The sequence below is a fragment of the Mesoplodon bidens genome (assembly GCF_964165515.1).
Source record: "Mesoplodon bidens genome assembly, chromosome: 2".
Lineage (NCBI taxonomy): Eukaryota > Metazoa > Chordata > Mammalia > Artiodactyla > Ziphiidae > Mesoplodon > Mesoplodon bidens.
In genome coordinates this window covers 79,874,724-79,895,663 of record NC_138177.1, presented here as the reverse complement: position 1 = coordinate 79,895,663, position 20,940 = coordinate 79,874,724, and the positions used below count along the sequence as shown (strand labels likewise).

Sequence of the window (20,940 nt, the reverse complement as noted above, 5' to 3'; positions counted from 1 at the left end):
TTTAGGAGAACCGCTTTCGGGAATGGGACCCATGGGCTGCAGCCCCGAGCGCTTGGGAGGGGTTGGCACAGGGTGACATTAGCTTGGAGCAAGTTGGAGGGCACGGCTGGGGACAGGGGGGTGATGGGGCTGGTGGCGGGGACGGGTCGGGGAGAGACAGTAGGGAGTTGCCTAGAAATACAGGTGTGGCGCTGGATTGTACCGGACTAAAGCTTAGGAAACCCAGTCTCTACCCCAAGGTCTTTGCTTAACGTGTAGTCAACGGCTTTGTTGGTAGAGGTGAGATGGAAGGCCATGCCAGTTGGGTCGAGTCAAAGGAGAGATGAACACATGATTCAGAAGGCCATGCCAGGTTGGAAGCGCTAAGAATGGTAAAGAAGATAAAGGACCAGGAAATGTGTGTGGGTGTACAGTTGAAAGAGTACCCATTGACTTATCGTATCCTTTTTTTCCCTTCCAATCTTAGATACAGACAGCAGGTTGGGGGTTGGTTCTTTCCTAGGCTACCTCTCTTCTCCTGCAGAGCTGGAGCCTTGCCTGTTGGCTGGATGACGCCCAGCAGGATGAGCCCCACCTAAACCCAGTCACTTCCGTTGCTCTGGCTTGAAAGACCAGACAAATTAGGCCTAAATTTTCTTCATGTAGCAGCAGCAGAATGAAAGTCTGCCATACATACTATTTCTTTGGAGAAGAGACAGATTGTGCTGCTGACTTTTTGAAATAAACATTTCCTTGTCAGAGCATCTTTAGCTTATTGTTTTATGCGAAACTAGCACTCATAAATCAAACTACAAGGCAGTAGTGGTTTCAGTATCTAAGCTGCCATTAACTAACTGGGATCTGAAAAAAGTTTCTTCATTTCTCTAGGCCTGTTTCCTTTGCATAAAATCAGGATTTGTGTCTTCTGAGTATTAATTACAGAACCAAATATTAATGGGATCTGTATTTTGTGTTCAAGACTATGTTTTATTTGTGAACGAGGAAACTTAATTTATTCACAGACAATTGTATTTATTCATCACACTGTCCACTGTTTGAGAAAACAGACTATTCAGTTAACAGTACTTAAAGGAATCACATTTCTATTAAGAAACTCATGATAAATTATTGCTTTTAAGAAGGAATGAAGCAAGAAGTATTCATTATTTGATTTTTTATAAAGTGGAAATTTAGCCCAAACATAATTACTTTTTTTTTTTTTTTTTTTACGTTACGCGGGCCTCTCACTGCCGTGGCCTCTCCCGTTGCGGAGCACAGGCTCCGGACGCGCAGGCTCAGCAGCCATGGCTCACGAGCCCAGCCACTCTGCGGCATGTGGGATCTTCGCGGACCGGGGCACGAACCCGTGTCTCCTGCATCGGCAGGCAGACTCTCAACCACTGCGCCACCAGGGAAGCCCCATAATTACTTTTTTAAACATATGTATCTATGGTGTGTTGAATATTTTTCACAGATTACTTTGGATTTTTTTTAAAGCCTGAAACAAAAAAAATTAATCTGAATATATATTTATAATTTAAAGTTTCTTAACTACTTTATATATACTGGGGTGAACTCTTTTCATCAAAAGAAGCATTACCATTGCAAAATTTTAAATGTGTCATGACTCCTTATCATAAAGATGTGATTTTTCTTACTGTCTTCAGTAACAAAAAGTTTGTAGTGTTAGAATTAGTTCTCTAAATTGTGGTTTAATTGTTAAAATAGAAGGTATATGCTTTCATTATTTCCTTAATAGTTATTCATCTGACATGTCTCTACATTCATCTTAGTTGATGTGATGAGGCTTGAAATGTTTTTAAACATTTCAGGAATACTCAAATGAAACAGTGTCAGAAACTTCATTGAGGTTGGTGTTACTCTGACCCTCATTTAAAAATCAGTTCTCTAGGAATGTGCAACGTACTTTTAAAAACATACCTGTCTTGGACTTCCCTGGTGGCGCAGTGGTTAAGAATCCCCCTGCCAATGCACGGGACTTGGGTTCAAGCCCTGCTCCGGGAAGATCCCACATGCTGCGGAGCAACTGAGCCCATGTGCCACAAATACTGAGCCTGCACTCTAGGGCCCGCGTGCTGCAACTACTGAAGCCCACCCACCTAGAGCCCATGCTCCGCAACAAACAGAAGCCATCGCGATGAGAAGCCCGTGCACCACAACAAAGAGTGGCCCCCACTCGCTGCAACTAGAGAAAGCCCACACGCAGCAACGAAGACCCAAAGCAGCCAAAAAAAAAAAAAAAACCCAAACGAAGCAAACAAACAAAAAATTACTCCATATTAAAAAAACAAACAAACAAACAAAAAAACCAAACTGTCTTAGCTATAGTACTAGAGGTTTATGAGTATTAGAGGCTTGCACTTGGGAAGGAGTGCCTTTGGTATCCAATTTTCTAACTCCCAATCAACTAAAAATGGAATTAAGCAGCTCATTTTAATTCAGTGTTTTTTTTTTTTTTTTAAATCAAGCAATGATGGTGGAGGCCAGTACAAAACTGGATGCAAAACTACCCTCAGGTAGTTGAGAATCTATAGTTCTAAACTCTGCTCACCTAACTACAGAATGGGAAAAGGGCTATAACAGTAAGATGGACTGTGGAAATAAAAAATAAATAAATACAAGACTACTATATAAACCTAGAATGGCAAATTACTAATATATAATGAGGAGTCATCTTAGGGAACTAGACCCTCTTTTTTTTTATTTAAGTGAGGTCTCTTGGCATACTTGCCACATTTGGAAGCCAAATTATAATCAAAAGGTTGTTTGTGAAACTTGAATTTAGAATAAGGAGAAATAATCAGTGAATTCTAAATTTAAAAAAAAAAGTAATAGCTTCAAACAGAGTATCAAAGGATACAGATAGGTTCTTTCTTCCCTGGATGGTGAGTGGCATTAATGATCAACCTCTCTTCTCATGCGCACCTTCTTTTTTTCGCTGACATGTTATTTCTTCAGGTAGTGGTCTGTTTGGCTTGGGAATCTTTATGTCTGTTTCAAGTGTCTGCATATTTCTTCTCTGAACCAGTTTGTCTTCATTGTAAAATTTAAATTCCAAATGACAAGCTTACTTGCCTTAGGCAAAATTCATGGTGGGGGTATAGGGAAGTGGGGCTGGGGGACCTTGTTATAGCCCCTACATACTGGTAATATGAACCACGTGGTTAATGGTAACTGGATATGGCGCTAAGAGGCAGAGGATCAGAGAGGGCTTCACACACACAGGAGATAGACTTTTTCTGGCTTAACAAGATAACGAAGCCAGGGTTGGATGGGAAGTAAATTTTATTTTATTTTTATTTTTTTTAACATCTTTATTGGAGTATAATTGCTTTACAATGGCGAGTTAGCTTCTACTGTATAACAAAGTGAATCAGCTATATATATACATACATCCCTATATCTCCTCCCTCTTGTGTCTCCCTCCCACCCTCCCTATCCCACCCCTCTAGGTGGTCACAAAACACCGAGCTGATCTCCCTGTGCTATGCGGCTGCTTCCCACTAGCTATCCATTCTACATTTGGTAGTGTATATATGTCCATGCCACTCTCTTAGGAAGTAAATTTTAGCAGAGGGATATAAACAAAATGTATGGCCCTGGGAAAATGCCTTATTGATGTGAGACGCATGCTGTGATAGAACTTTTCTATGAGGATTTAATTCAAACGTTTTCCTCTTTCAAGTATACAACTATTTAAAAAGAGGAATTAAGTGAGTTGCCAGATTATGGCAATGTGCCTCAATGGGCACTTGTGAAGCCTAGCAGATTGCACATTCTAGGTGGATAGCCTGGAACCAGCAGGCAACTATTGGAGGTTGGCGGTGGTGGGAAATCACGTCAAAGAAGGATCAGTATACTTCTAACATCAAACTTCAACCATTGTGTCTCTTTAGCCATCTCTCTTTTTGTTATATTTTTTTACTGCTTTATTGAGATGTAATTGACATACAGTAAACTGGGCAAATTTAAAATGTACAGTTTGAAAAGTCTCAATATGTGTATCAATACATACCTGTGAAATCATCACATGTCCATCATCCTATATTCCTTCTGCCCTTTTATAATCCCTCCCTTCTGTCTTGTCTTGCCCCAGTAACACACAGGCAACCACTGGTCCTTTTGTCACTATATGATAGTTTGCTTTTTCTAGAATTTTATATAAATGGGATTATACAGCATGAACTCTTTGTTTTTGCCTGGCTTCTTTCACTCAGCTTAGTTATTTTAAGATTTATCCATACTGTTGTGGGTATCAATAGTTCATTTTCTTTCATTGCTGAGTAGTATTCCATTGTATGGATATACCACAATTAGTTTATTCATTCACCAGCTGTTGGGTTGTTTCCAGTTTTATGGCTATTACAGATAAAGCTGCTGTGAATATTCGTGTACAAGTCTTTGTGTGTACATATGCTTTCATTTCTCTTGGGTGAATTTCTAGGAGCAGAACAGTAGGCATATGTTTAACTTCTTAGAAAATTGCCAAAATCTTTGTCAAAGGGATTTTACCTTTTACATTCCCAGTAGAGATGTATGAAGGTCCCTATTTCTCCACATCCTTGCTGACATTTGTTACTGTCTTTTTTTATGATAGCCATTCTAGTGAGTGTGAAATGGTATCTTATTATGATTTGGATTTGCAATTCCCATTGAATACTGATATTGAACATCTTTTCATGTGCTTTATTACCATCTGTATATTTTTGGTGAAGTGTTTTTTGAAAATTTTTGCCATTTTTTGTGGAGTTGTTTGCTTTTTTATTGTTAAATCTGAGAGTTCTTTATTCTAAATACAAGTTTTTATTATATATGTACTTTGTAACTATTTTCTCCCAATCTATAGTTTGTCTTTTCATTTTGGTAACAGTATCTTTTGAAGGCCAGAAGTTTTTAAAATTTTGCTAAAGTAAGTCCAAACTATCAAATTTTTTTAAGGATTTTGCTTTTAATGTTACATTTAAGACACCATTACTTAACCCAAGGTCACAAAAATATTTTCCTATGTTTTCTTCTAGAAGTTTTATAGTTTCATGTTTTACATTTAGATCTATGATCCATTTTGAGTTAACTTTTTTATCTAGTACAAGGTATTGATCAAGGTTCTTTTTTTTTGCATGTAGTGTTCCAACACTGTTTGTTGAGAAATCTATCCTTTCTCCATTTAATTGCCTTGGCACTTTTATTGAAATCAATTGACCATATATATGAGAGTCTATCTCTGAATTTTCTATTCTGTTCCATTGATCTATTTGTCTATCTTTAGACCAATATCATACTATCTTGATTACTATAGTGTTGTAAATCTTGAAATAATATAGTACAAATCCTCTAATTTCATTCTTCTTATTCAAAATTGTTTGGGCTATACTAGGTTCTTTGCATTTCCATATACATTTTAGAATCCACTGGTCAACACAGACAAAAGGTCTGCTGGGAATTTGAATGGGATTCTATTGAAGTCTATATATTAATTTAGAGAGAATTGATATTTTAGCAATATTGAGTCTTCTGATCCATAAACATGGTATATCTCTTCATTTGTTTAGGTCAGTGGTTCTCAACTGGGGACAATTATGCCTCACAAAGGACATTTGACAGTATCTGGACACATTTTTGATTATCCTAACTCACAGCAAGGGTGATACTGGCATTTAGTAAATAGAAGTCAGGAATACTGTTTAATAATCTACAATACATAGAATAGTTCTAACAATGAAGAACTATCCAGCCCAAAACATCAATAGTGAGTGAGGTTGAGAAACCCTCATTTAGTTCTCCTTTACTTTTTCTCAACACTGTTTTATGGTTTTTAGCATACAGAATTTACATATCTTACGAGACACATGCTTAAATTCTTAATATCTTTAATTCTATTATAAATCATAATGTCTTTAAGATTTCAATTTCTGATTGTTCATTGCTAGTTAATACTGTTTTTTGTATACTCATCTTATATCCTGTAGCTTTGCTAAATTCACTATTTAGTTCTAGTAGATTTTTTGTAGATTTCAGAGAATTTTCTACATAATAATTATGTCATCCACACAAAGAGAGGAAGAGGGAGGGAAGGAGGAAGAGACAGAGGGAGACAGAGAGACAGTTTTACTTCTTTCTTTCCAATCTCTATGTCTTTATTTATTTATTTAGCCTTATTGCACTAGCTAGCACCTCTAGTACAAAGTTGAATTGAAATAGTAAAAGCAAACATACTTTGCCTTGTTACTGATCTTAAGAGGAAGGCATTCATTCTTTTACCATTAAGTTTATACCTGTAGGTTTTTCATAGGTACTTTTCATCAGATTGAGGAAGTTCTCTTCCATTCATAATTTTCTGTGAGTTTTCATTAGGAATGGATGTTTGATTTTACCTCTGATGAGATGCCTATATCATTTTTCTTTTTTATTCTATTATGGTAAATTACATTGATTGACTTAAGATTATTAAAATCAACATTGACTTCCTGGAGTAAATCCCACTTAGTCATAATATACTATCCTTTCTATACCGTTGGATTAGAGCTGCTGAAATTTTGTTAAGAATTTTTGCATCTATGTTCAGGAGGGATATTGGTTTGTATTCTTCACTTGTAATGTCTTTGTCTGGATTTGGTATAAGGGTAATGTTTTCCTCATAAAATGAGTTGGGAAATATTCCCTCTTCTTCAATTTTTGGGGGAGAGTTTGTGTAGAATTGGCACTATTTCTTCCTTAAATGTTTGATAGAATTCAAAGGAAAATTATTAGCATAATGTCTTCAAGGTTCATCCATGTTGTAGCATGTGTCAGCATTCTGTTCTTTTTTAAAGGCTGAATAATATACCATTATATGTATGTATCACATTCTGTTTATCCATTCATTCACTGATGGACATTTGGGTTGTTGCTGCCTTTTGGCTATTGTGAATCTTCTATGAACACTGGTGTACAAATACCTGCTTTCAATTCTTTTGAGTATTTACCCAGAAGTGGAATTGCTGAATTATGTGTCAGTTCTATGTGGAACTCCCATACTATTTCCTACAGTGACTGCACCATTTTACATTACCAATAGTGCACAAAGGTTCTGATTTCTTCACATCCTCACCAACACTTGTTATTTTCTGTTTTTTGGGGCTTTTTTGTTTTAGTAATAGCCATCTTAATGAGTGTGAGGTGGAATCTCATTGTGGGTTTGATTTTCATTTTCTGAATGATATTTTCTAAGGTCTCACATTTACTCACATATTTCCCATTTCCAGTTTTCTTTATTAGTTTGCTTAGATCTAGATTTCAATCTTGTATCATTCCCCTTCTGCTTGAAAGAATTTCTTTAACATTTCTTATTTTTATTGTGCAGATAAACTGTTGGGGAATCCTTTCAGATTTTGTGTGTCTGACAAAGTGTTTTTTCCACCTTCATGTTTAAAAGATATTTTCGCTAGTTATCAGGACTGACTACATAATTTGTGGGGCCCAAAGCAAAATGAAAATGTAGAGCCCTCTGTTCAGAATTATTAAGGATTTCAAGCCATCAACAGCAGAATATTAGGGGAATTCCCTGGTGGTCCAGTGGTTAGGACTCAGCTCTTTTACTGCCAGGGCCTGGGTTCAATCCCTGGTTGGAGATCTAAGATCCAGAAAAAAACCAAAAAACAAAAAACAGCAGAATATTAAACCAAACACAGTCTTTTTGAGCGTAGTACTGTGTGACAATACAAGTTGCACATGCAAGAAGACTACTCTGCTAGTTACAGAATTCTAGGTAACATTTTTTTTCAGTCCTTTAAAGATGTTGTTATGCTATCTTTTAACAATTTTTCTGATGAGTATTCTGCTCTCATTCTTATCTTTTTTTCCTCTGTACATAATGGAGGTTTTTTCCTTCTGAATGTTTTAAAATTGTTCTCCTTTATCACTGATCTTAAGCAATTTGATTACAATGTACCTTGGTGTAGTTATTTTCATGTTTCTTGTGCTTTGGCTTTGTGGAGCTTATAGTTTTCATTAAAATTGGACAACTTTCAGCCATTATTTCTTTGAAAATTTTTTGTCACTCCTTCTAACTTTTTTCCTTTGGGAACTCTAGTAACACATGTATTAGACCACTTGAATTTTCCCCACAGATCACTGATGCTTTGTTCTTTTTTTAAAGTCTTTTTTCTCTTTGTTTTATTTTGGATTATTTTTATTTGTATGTCTTCAAGTTCACTAATCTTTTCTTCTGCAGTGTCTAAATTGCTTTTAATCCCATGCAGTGTATTTTTCATCTCAGATACTATCTTTTTCATCTCTAGAAGTTTGATTTGTGTCTTTTAAAAAAATAACTGCCATATATTTTACTTAACTTGGTCAATCTTTATTCTACCTTCTTGAATATATGGAATGTTATAAAAATGGTTTTAATTCTAACATCCCTGTCAGTTCCTAGTATGTTTCTAGTGATTGGTGTGATTGATTTTTCTCTTCATTTTGAGTAGTGTTTTCCTGCTTCTTTGTATACCTGGTAATATTTGATCAGATGCCACATATTGAGCATTTTATTGTTGGATTCTAGATAATTTTTTATTTCTGTAATTATTCTTGAGCTTTATTCTGGGACATAGTTAAGTTGCTTTGAAATAGTTTGACCCTTTTGAGTCTTGTTTTTAAGGTTTGTTAGGTGGAACTAAAGAAACATTTCATAACTTTCCCCTTTACTGGGCTGATACTTCTTTGAGTACTCTACCCAATATCCCATGAATTATGAAAATTTTTTCTACTTCTGTTGCTGGAATAACAAACTCTTCTCATCCTGTATGAGCCAAGAAGATTGTCCCTCTGATTCTCTTATGTGGTTCTTACCCCAGCCTTAGTTTCCTCATACAAACATGCTGATCAGTACACAGCTGAATGCTCAAGGGGGTTGCTTTGCAGATCTCTGGAATTTTCTCTCTTTTTTGGTACTCTGCTCTATGAACTCTTGCTACCTTGGCCTTCCCAAGTTCCTAGGTTTATCTCAACCTAGGGAGATAACTAGGCTCTGCCTTGGCTCCCTCTCTTACCACTACCAACTATAAACTCTCTCCAAGAAGTAAACTAGGGCAATTGTATGCCTCACTTTGGTTCTCTTTTCTCTGGGATCACTATCTGTGTTGCCTAATATCCAGTGTCTGAAAATCTTTCTTTCATATATTTTGTCCAGGTTTTTAGTTATTCCTATCAGCGGTGAGTGGTAATAAATATGGACCCTGTTACTTCATGCTGTTTGGAAGTAAATGTGGCTTTCTAGTTATCTTTTAAATTGCATTTTTAAACCCTGGCTATACATTTGAATTACTGAGGGAGGTTTTAAAAAACTTATGTACAGGCTCCACTCCAGAACAATTAAATCATTCTCTTTCAGATTGAGGCCCTAGCCTCATGTACAAAAGCATGTACAGCAAGTTTAGAGAACCACTGAATTAAAGAACTGTTGCATTCATAAACAGTTCTGAGAGAATTTTGTGTTCTGTGTTCTGTTCTTTTGTGTTCTGTCACTCCAACTAAGACACAAAGGTGGTTAGGTTTTTGTTTTTGATAAGCAGTGTGGAGCTATAGAAGGTTTTAAAGCAGGGTAATGATGTACTTAGATCTTTGTTTTAGAACCGTAAGTGTGCCAACTGTGTGGGAGATGGAGTGAAGTGGGTTGAGTGAAAAGAAGGGATAACTAAGAAGCTGTTACAAGTGGTTTGGGGTCTGAGGTTATGAGGTCCTGAACTTAGGCAGTTGTAGTAGGAATGGTGAAGAAAGGATAGATTTGAGAATTTCTTTTTTAAAAATTTTAATTAATTAATTAAAATTTCATTTTTGGTTGCATTGGGTCTTCGTTGCTGTGCACGGGCTTTCTCTAGTTGCAGTGAGTGGAGGCTAGTCTTCATTGTGATGCTCAGGCTTCTTATTATGGTGGCTTCTATTGTTGCAGAGCACAGGCTCTAGGCACATGGGCTTCAGTAGTTGTGGCATGCAGGCTCAGTAGTTGCGGCACAATCAGTAATTGCAACATGCAGGCTCTAGGGCATGTGGGCTTCAGTAGTTGTGGCTCGTGGGCTCTAGAGTGGAGGCTCAGTAGTTGTGGCCCACGGGCTCTAGAGTGGAGGCTCAGTAGTTGTGGCACACGGGCTTAGTTGCTCCATGGCATGTAGGATCTTCCAGGACCAGGGCTCGAACCCATGTCCCCTGAATTGGAAGGCAGATTCTTAACCACTGCTTCACCAGGGAAGCCCCTAGATTTGAGAATTTCTGAGGTAGAATTGATGGCACTTGTTGATCAATGAAGTATGGGAAATGAAGAAGAGGGAGGAAACAAGAATTACTCTTAAATTTCTAGGTCAACTATGGAATGATTACTAGTGTCATCTACTGAGAGATAATATGGTAGGAGAAGTAGATATCAGGGAAATGAATTACTATCATGTGGGACATCCAGAAGGAGGTGTCTTGCAGAACTGTATCCTGACCACTAAATCTTTCTGGGGCATAAAAGAGAGAAAACATTTAAGTGAATATCTTTTGAGTGTGTTGTATGGTTTTGAACAGATGTTCAAAAGATGTATCATTCTGCTTTTATTTGATTTAGGTTAATATTAAAATCTGTTTGCATTTCTTAGGCATACATCAGTCTACATTAAAGTAAAGTGGGTGTCTTCTAGATGATAAGATATCACGTCAGGGATTAGTGCAGACATTTGTTTCTCTTTCTGTTTCTTTTTTTTTTTTGGCTTTTTTTTTTGGAGGGGGGAGCATTTACTCATTCCTCCTTTCTCTGGGCAATAACTCTACATCTCCTTTGGAGAATTACCCTTTTTTTTTTTTGCCATTGCTTTACTAAAGTCTTATGCGATGGTCTATTAAAGTACCCTGCCCTCTTCTAGATAGGTGAGGGTAATGAGACCCACACTAGTATAACCTGACTCTCTGCATGGACCTCGCATCTTCATGGAGCAACACAAGAGTAGAAAAAATGGTTGGGACCAATTGGTTTCTTCTTGCTACCTGGGTTCTTATTGCTTCCCCTGCTTCTGTCCCTTCTGAGCCCCTTTTTTTTTTTTGAGTTTTCAACTGTTCTGTTGATTCTGTGGGTCTCCCCTTCCAGTATCCTCTTTTTAGAAACTAAATTTAGCCAAATTTAGTTCTGGTGAGGAGATAGACAGTAAACAAGTAAATAAATATACAAATAAAATGATTTCTAATAGTAATAAGGCTTACAAGGAAAATAAAGTAGAGTTATTGGTTAGAAAGGAACGGAGGCAGATGATGGGAGAGCCTCAATTGTAAAACCCTTAAGGTAGGAATAAGCTTGGTATGTTTGAGCAACACAAAGAAGACCAAGGCAGCTGGAACATGCTAAACAAAAGGAGAATGGCAAGAGATAAGGGGGATGAGGTGGGCTGGGCTAGGTCACCTGGGACCTTGTAGGCCATAGTAAAAAGTTGATTTTATTCTAAGGACATTGGGAAACCAAGGAAGAGTTTGAAGCAGGAGCATGATATGATCTGGAAAATGTTTTAAAATATCACCCTGCTATTGTAAAACAGACTTTAGGAGTGAAAGAGTGCTTCTAATAGCGGACGCAGGGAGGCTGCTTTGAAGACTATTCCAGTAAGTAGTACAGATATAAGAAAATGGTGATTTAAATCTTGGTGCCAGCAGTGGGGCTGGTAAGAAGTGAACAGATTCAGAATGAGTTGGAGGTAGAGCCAACAGGGTTCATTGGTGTATTGGATGAGGAGAATGAAGTTTAAAAAGGAGGTATCACAGGCCTCTTAAAAAAGAGTAATTTAACTCTAAAATTGCTCTAAAAATTAAGTCTATAAACAGAAAATAATTTTAATGTCAGTTTAAAAAGAAAGAGAATAATTTTTCCTCACAGTCTCAGGAATTAGTTCAGGTAAGGGCACTGACTCAAGTTAGTCCAGACAGGATTCTACAGGAACCTTCTGAAAGTGGCAACCTTTCTTCTAATGGATGTGAACCTGAAGAAGAATGTAAGCGTGGGCCTGATGGCAGATAACTTGCTACCTTGCAGACACTGAAAATAAAACCAGCACAGAAAATAATTGACAGAAGGAGAGAGAAAACTCCATTTTTGGAGTCTCTGTATTAAGCCATATTTGAAACCTCTGGTTGAGGTTTTTGCTTAACCTTAGTTGAAGTTTTATCCCCACTCAGTATGGGAGTGGTGGTGTTTAGGTGAAGGGACAAAAGGATGACAGTCACTCCCATAGAGAAGACCCTGGATAATGTAAAAAATACCTTCACAGAGGGTTGTGTATGTTGACCAGATGGTGCTAGTGTTTATGGTGGGAAGGTGTAGCAGGCGGGGAGATGTTTGCCTCAGGACACTGCAACCTCTTCTTCAAGTTACTTGTTCTCTCAGTCTTGTTTGCCAGAACATGCTCATAAGTATAGGGGATTTGTACTAGATCTCACAGGAGTTCCAAACAGAGTTCGTGATGTAGATTTTTGATCACTGACATCCATGGCAGCAACATTGTCATTGTTATTATTATTACATGTATAATTTACATTATTAATAATATTTATTGAGTACTGGCTACATGCCAGCATTATACATATCTTAAGCAATGTATAAGCATAAGCTCATTTAATCCTCACTACAATTCTGTGAGAAAGATGCTATTATTATCCCTGCTTTTTTAGAAAGCTTAAATAATTTGACAAGATCACACAGTTATGAAGTGGTAGAGGTGGTACTCAATTGGCAGGTGCTAAATTTTTGTTTCATGTGCATTAGAGTCATTATTTTTCTTCATCTTGTATGCTTTAAATTCTTTTTTCTTTTAATGGCCCTAGATCTGCTTTTCCTTAAAAAACAAATCAAAACAAACAAAAGCAACAAAAAGCCTTTGATGGAATTTAGATGAAAAATGGTTTGGTCTCCAAATTAGCATAACAAGCGTGAAATGTCATCTGTTTTAAAATAATAAACTGCATTACTAAAATCTGACCTTGTGAGGATTTGCTTTCAATTCATATGGCAAAATGCCTGAAGGTCAACACAGAAATGAATGACCTGTTTAAAACAAAAGGAGGTGTACCTAGACATGAGTGAGAGTCTATCAAAAAAGCATCAGATAGCTCCATATTCAGGTTAATAAAATTGGGTGAATTGCACATTTCAAAAGAGAATCTGGGACACTGTGCAAATAAAAAAGACTTAAAGCAAACTGGGCTCCCTGCCCAGAACAGTGGGCACATGTGGGGGGCTTTTCTCCACTGTGTGTGTGCTCTTGCACACCCACATTTAACCATACAACACTTGCCCAGGGAAAATGGAACCAATAATAGAATTGTCAACATGAACAAGTGATCTTAGTATACAAACAGAAACAATACCATATTTTGGCATCCTTTTAGTCTCCATAATATTCCAATCTATAACATCTTTTTGCCTCATTGCTATATAAATCTTGACTTTGGAATCTCCAACTAAATATTGAAACTAAAATGTACAGCTTTATTGTTGGTTCAATAAGAAGGCATTTCATGGATTTCACATATCTTCTAAAAGAAAAAAAATGTTCTTGGTAGTAATTAAGAGCATATCTGGAAAGAGAATGCTTAGGCAGTATATTCTACAGAATGGTCCTACAAAAGTATTACTTATCATTCCCTTCATTTTCACCATAAATCTACTTTCCAGTTGTGCAGCCTTAAATAAATGCTCTGAATTCCTTGTCCTTCTTTACTGTAAAGAGAATAGCTTCTTTGTGAGTGGGAGGGCTGGATCTCTAACTCTACAGCATGACCTTGGATTGAGGGAAGGTTCAGGAATCTGTGTATCAGTTATCTGTTGCTGCATAGAAAATTACCCCAAAACTTAGGGACTGTGATGGTTAATTTTATGTGTCAACTTGACTGGATCACAAGGCGCCCAGATGTCTGGCTAAACATTATTTCTAAGTGAATCTGTGAGGGTGTTTCCAGATGTAATTAGCATTTGAAATTAGTAGACTGAGTAAAGCAGATTGCCCTCCCCAATGTGGGTAGGCACCATCCAATCCACTGAGGATCTAAATAGAACAAAAAGATGGAGGAAGGGAGAATTTGTTCTCTCTCTCTGCCTAACTACTGAGCTGGGATATTAGTCTTTTGACCTCGGACTAGGACTTATACAGTGGACCCTCTAGATCTTAGAACAACACCATTGAATTTCTGGGGTTTCCAGCTTCCAAAAGCAGATCATAGGATTTCTTAACCTCCATAACAACATGAGCCAATCACTTATAATAAATCTCTTTCCAATACCAAGAGTGTGATTACCAAGGATTATTGGGGGCCCTCTTAGAGACTGGCTACCACAGTCTGCATCCGTTACCTGAACTCCTGGAAATTAGAGGAACAACAGTATTTATTCCTTCCCTTACTTCCCTCTAGAATGAGACTATTACAAATCAAGCACAAAAATCAAGGAGGAGTATAACCAGAGCTGAGGCTAAAGATTATGCCAAGCTATGTATGTCCCGTTAAAGATTTTTGACCGTATCTTCAGAACAATAAAAACCTCAGACCCTGCTAGCTCAGTCAGCTCTCCAAGCATCCCTGGAAGGTATTGCTGGCAGTGACTGGCTCTGGCTGTCTTCTTGGATGCCTTATGGTTGAGGGAATTGATTTCTGAGTAGACAGTGTAACTTGTTTGCAGCAAAAGAGGGGGACTGGTTGGGGAGCTCTGCCTTAGATAACCTATTGGGAGACCACGCTGTACATGTAGTTTAGTTTCTAATATAAATTAGCAAAGCTGCTTTCAGACTGGTCAGGGCTTGGGAGAGCCAGAAACTGGGGGAATATATGCAGTTTAAATAACTATTAATAGTGATATTAATGTTATTAATAAAAATAATAACTTGATTTTTACATTATTAACTTTCACAATCATTTTTCATTGTTGCATCATTTCACTCTTGAAGTAATAACTAAAATTTTATGTTTGAAGGATTACCAGAATTTCAACATGTAAATCATATAAGGAGATTTTCACTCCAAATAATATCTTGAATACTTACTTGTATCTGAGAGTGATTGTTCAGATATTAACAAAAATCTAGATGGCATACTTTATTTGTACTACTGGCATGTTATGCTGATTAGCTATTATGGGAACCCACATGAGCACAAGTTCAGAGATGTAAGAAACAATATGAAGTTAGCATTCAGTTGTTGGGTTTGCCAAAGCCAAAGCCAAATAGCAGATTTTGGCTCAATGGCAATGCCAAATTTTGATACATCTCTAAATTTCATACCCTCTTTTTACTCTTCTAGTTTGACACAGGGGCTAGTTTTTCTCAGCCTTCAACTTCAGCTCTGCAGTGGCTGCAGCTGTTTTCTCTTTTCCTTGCTTCAGTGAAACCTTAAAAGACTTTCACCTCCCTCCTTTTCAGCTGGCCCTCAAGACTTCCCTTCCCTTTACCCCATCCTCTCAGGACAGTTCCCTACTCACTCTGTGGATGTCAAGGAGCACCAGAAGCAAGGCCCAATCCCTAAAAATAAAGCTATTGGAAACTGAGCTAAAAAGTCAGGCCCTGCCTTCCATAAAAGAAAACTGGAAGCAGAGTCTGGCCCTCGGTGAAGGAGCTGTCAAGAACCTGGCAAATGGTTCAGCTCTCCAGGCTAATGTTCAGAGCTAGGACTCTAACATCCTGCCCAAAGAGTAGGTTTTTTAAAAAAAAAATTGTACAAGGGACCCAAGACTAGCAAGACAGGCTGTCCTTGTGAAGCCGATGTAGGTAGAGAAGCAGAAGGAAGGCCTCTGTACCTCACCACTAGGAGCCAGACAAGCCACATGAAGGAACATGCAAATGCCTGGTGCCTACAGAAGGCCTGGCAGGTAACATAGATGTTGAAGCAAGTCAGGTGTAGGATCATACGTAGGGGAAGTGTTGGTGACTGTGATTACCTGGATCTTTCATGTCCCAGCTAATGGCCAAACAAGATACATTGTAAGGCTGAGTCCGTAAGATAGGTTCTGCCAGCAGGGGCACCTGTAGGTGGTTTGCACTGTCACACCATCAGCTCTGGTACTCATGGGTGAGCAGCTCTTGCCAAAGGAGAGGCTCCAGTTTGATGAAGTTTCCTAAGCAGCTGGTATTCATTAGAGCCTTTATGGAGGAGGTAGCATGGCTACTTTGATTTCCAAAGCCACCTGCAGTTCATGTGACAGAAAGACTAAAGGTGAGGCAGATTTGGATTTTGAGTTGAGTGAGCAGGTACCTCAAACTGAGAGTAAGGGCTCAGGGTTTTCTTAAAAAGGATAGGTGCTTGAAAATTCCATTCTAGTTATATTAGCAGCAACTCATGAGGTAAACTGTTCTTTTTTCCCTCTTCCACCGTCTCCCCTTCTCATCTGTTCCATCATCTCCCTGATGCCCTATACAACCCAGAAACGTTCCCTTGAGCCTTAAAACTATTCGGGAAGGAGGTTGGAAGAGCTGGCCTTGGCTGATATAGTCACTTTTGCCCTGTGGTGTCTTAAAGATACCATCTGATATCTGGCAGTTCATTACACACAGAGAGCTGTTGCCAACAAGGTCAGCAGAACACAGCATTAGAGAGTACCTGTTTGGCTCTTGTCACACCACCTGGGATGAACAACAGGGTGCCGACCAGAGAGAAGCAAGTAAGGTGCTCACTGCCAGGATTATGCACATGCAGATCCTGTCTTTATTTAAGATTTTGACATTTTGTTCATTATGGATTTTTTGCAATAATTTAAGTTTTTAAAATATTGCATTTGAATAATGCATTTGTCTTGGTTACTGAGCTTCTGACATCTTTTAAAATTTGTACCACAGGTGACTACCTCCCTCCCCTCACCTTAGGTCCAGCCTTGAACACCTTCATGGTTGAATCAAAAGCTTGAACCAGTTGTCAGCCCATCAGTACCAGGAAACTTCTGGCCTTGATTTTTCCCTCCCTCTATCTCCTGAGAATTTACCAAAGCCAACAAATAGAAGATGAAATAATTCTTTTCTTTATATCACAACCTTTGATTTAGAGTCAGCTAGTATTTCTATACCTATTGGTATAGCACAGACCTAGCCTAAAAATGGGAAATACTTTTTGTCTAATTTAAAGATTATTTTAGTTGAAAAGAATCATAGTGGTTAAAGTTGGGTGTGTTTGTCCTTTTACTGAACTGATATGATCTAGAATGGGATTAACTCTTATGGCCACTCTACTCACGTGAACTTTGCAAGGATAAAGGACTGTTGGGGTATGCTCAGTTTTTGTCTAGGATTGCCAGATGTTTGATATTGAACTCCACAGCTCAGTATTTTGGCTTCTTCTATGCTAAGATGAAAATGAAAACAAAAGTGCATATACAAATGAGGGATTTTTCTCATTAAAATGTTTTCTTGATTGTATGAGTCTTTCTGAGGCTGTATCTCAATATTTCTGAACCCTTGCCAGCTAGAAGAAAGGACAAACAGCTGTTCTAAACTGCCAAGAAATTTACTTCCAGTAGTGCCAAGTGTAGAAGAGGGAATTTGTCTCTGTTGTATATTTCGCCTTTGTCCTTGGAGTGATTATTTTGATGAGCCCTCTTGGTTGTGCAGATTTAGGCCAAATAGCTACCAGGGAGAGCTACTGATATTAATTAAGTAACAATGCAAATACGTCAATCAGATTCTGTTTAATAGTGACAAAAGCTGACCTAGGAGAGCTAGTATATTCTTTTACATAATCACAGTAATTTAATAATTTTAGTTATTCTTAGGATATACACACTGAAATATTTAGGGGTGAAGTGCCTGCATCTTTCATATGGTTCATCAATAATTGTGTGTGAGGGAGAGAGAGAAAACAAATGTGGCAAAATGTTAACAATTGTGAATCAAGTGAAGGATTTGTAGAACTTCATTGTACTATTTTTGCAACTCTTCCATATGTTTAAAAATTTTTAAATTTTTCGCAAAATGGAAAGTTTTAAAAACTGATTCACATTGTAGATAAATACAACGTGAAAATGAAAACAAAAGTGCACATACAAATGAGGGATTTTTCTCATTAACATTTTTTTCTTGATTTTGTGAGGCTTTCTGAGGCTGTATCTCAGTATTTCTGAACCCTTGCCAGCTGGGTCTATATACATGAAAATGTATATATAGATACATCTATATGAAACATAATATATAAATGTGTATATATATATATATATATATATATATATATATATATATATATATATAAAGCCTTAGCTATCAAGGACACAGAACACCAGGGATTCTTAGTGTCTGCCAGAATTTTAAAGCCAGAAAAGTCCACCTTGATCAACTGGGGGACAAGCTAGTAGATCGTATGATACGAGAAACAGACAGGGACCATAGCTGTATGGCTGCCTTGTCCTTAGCAATATGTTTCCTAATTCAGAATCCAATCTGAGCTCGAAACCAGGATCATCACTGCCTTTAGTTATAATCTCCATGGGTTTTTTAAGCGGCCTAGGTTGCCTGATAACATGCTTCTTGGCCTTGAACTGGAGCTGCTTGTCCTGTCCTGGAAAATGACTCCGGTTTTAGTGATGGTGAAATTGTCATGAATGCCTTGAAAGCTATTTGTTAATTTATTCCAGTATTGTTTCTGGTTCCTGAAATTTATTAACCCTCACATCAGTACCTTCAATTTTTAAGGCCCAATATCTATGTTCAAAGCAAGGAGAATTATCCAGGTAATTCACACAAGTCTTTCTTCACTGTTCTAACCCCTTTTTCCTAGAAATTTACATACCACATTTCTTGCATGATTCCCCCTCCTCCAACATCAGATACACATAAATAGTGGGTGTTGAAAGGAAGGGGATTGTATGGGTAAATTACCACCAGCTGTCTGAAAGCTTGGTCATAATTTCTTTCCTTGAGGCTTTTGTTACAGCTGACAGACAAGGCTAGCTAGTGAAGTGTGAATAAACACACACACACACACACATACACACAGTCCTCAAGACAGGGGGAGAAGTTTTGAGATAAAGGGAGGAATACAAGACGGAGGAAGTATCCACTTTTTTGTCCCTGGAACTCCATCCAGGAAGTGGGAGAACCAGCTTATTCAGCTTCCTTGCCAGTGCCTTGGTCTCATATGATAAATCAGAGAGCTGAGAAATGGAAAATCTGCGTCACTGGCCTAGCCCGAGAGAGCAGTTTGGAGCAGAACTGAAATTAAAATTCACAACTTCTATACAGGGTTGAAATCCTGCCTGGTTTGCAAACATTAACAAAAGAATAGCTATGATTTATTGAATGCTTAAAATGTGCTGGGCAATGAATTAAACACTTTTCTTGTATTATTTCATTTTGTTCTCACAACTACCCTATTAGGTAGTCATTATCATTACACTTATTCTACAAGTGAGGAAACTAAACCACAGCGTTTAAGTAACTTGTCAAAATCACAAAGCTGGAAATTGACAGGGCTGATCTGAACCCAAGTCTCCCTTAGCCAGTGACATCAGCTCCGCTGCACAGTTCTTCCAAATGAATGGGACCCTAGGCAGTCACTCAGAGGAGACTGGGAACATTTCTCCTTCTACCAATGAAATTTTAAATTTTTAAATAAAACTACTGTCTTTTGCAATCCTACTATATGATAAAGTTTTTTATCCCTAGCATCCTTCAGGACCTTACTCAGACACTACCTTCTTTATGAAACCTTCTCTAATCAGATTTAATTAATCACTACCTCCTTTATGTTCCTCTTTGTACCTTTATGGTAGCACTTACACAATCCGATATGTATTATGGTTTGATGAATTCCTGCCTCACTTCCCACATTAGATTTTAAACATGTAGTACAATGCCTAGCACATGCTCTGTAAGCATTTGTTGAACCAATGTTGAATTGAGTGAACTAAGGTAACCAAACTGTCCCTGAGTTTTATCAGCTTGTGGGAATAAATGAAGTCTCATGAGCTTTGAACTCCCACCTTTTCATTTAGGAAATGAAGTATTTTACAAAGCCCCCTTCCCCATCGCAAGTATTTCTGCTTATCCCAAGGGGTGTTTCCCAGTCTCTCATAAACTGTTCCTGGTTTTGATTTCTGTTGCTCTGAGGCACAGCTGCCACTTACTATGTATAGTCCCCAGAGTCACACATCTCCCCAGCCCCTGCCCCACTCCAGCTACTGAAGGGCAGATCTTTCAATTCATATAGTACTTATAACCTTTTTTCTCCAGGTTACTTGCATGGCCTGGGTAACCAGGTACATCCATCCAAGCCTCAATTCTGCCAACTAGATTCCTCTGTTGAACTAATAATACAGATAACAGATTTGAATTTATGAACTCTATTGGACAGTTTTTCACCACACAAACCTCCAGTTTTACTATACCTGGGAACCTGTTTCTCTTACTGGCCTATCATTTAGTCTCTCTAAGGCCCCATTTCCTCACTTATAAAAGAGGGTTGCCTTGCTGGGATGCTCTCTTAACACTGCTGGGTTTCTCTTCATTGCACTTATCACCATCTGGCATATTGTAGTTATTTCTTTGTTTATTGTCTGTCTATCCCAGTAGACTGTAAACCCCATGAAAACAGGGTCTTTGCTGGTTATTTTTTTAACTGCTGTGTCCCTAGTATATAGAATAGTGCTTGACACATTACTGTCCTCAGTAAGTATTTTTGAATGAATGAATGAAATAATGTATCAGAATTATTGTGTACATTTTAAGGCATTGCTCCAGTTGTCTATTTCTGCATAATGATTTACTTCAAACAACACCATTTTATTATATCATGTGATTTTTGTGGGTCAGGAATTTGGACAGGTCTCAGCTGAGCAATTTGTCTGCTTCATGTGGCATTCACTGGGTCACTCAGTAGTATTCAGCTGAAGGCTGCTCTGGAGGTCCCAAAACAACTTCACTCACATCAGGCATAGAATCCGAGTGATGCCTGGTGCCTTCATGTGGACTGCTGGGTAATATTGAA

The 20,940-nt window shown here is 38.0% G+C and overlaps 1 protein-coding gene across 1 annotated transcript in view; it reads left to right on the top strand.

The window, feature by feature from the left end:
- PDE4DIP (phosphodiesterase 4D interacting protein) overlaps positions 1 to 20,940 on the top strand; it is a gene marked incomplete at both ends in the record, with an annotated part of 299,765 nt that overhangs the window by 299 nt on the left and 278,526 nt on the right. The window lies entirely within an intron of this gene.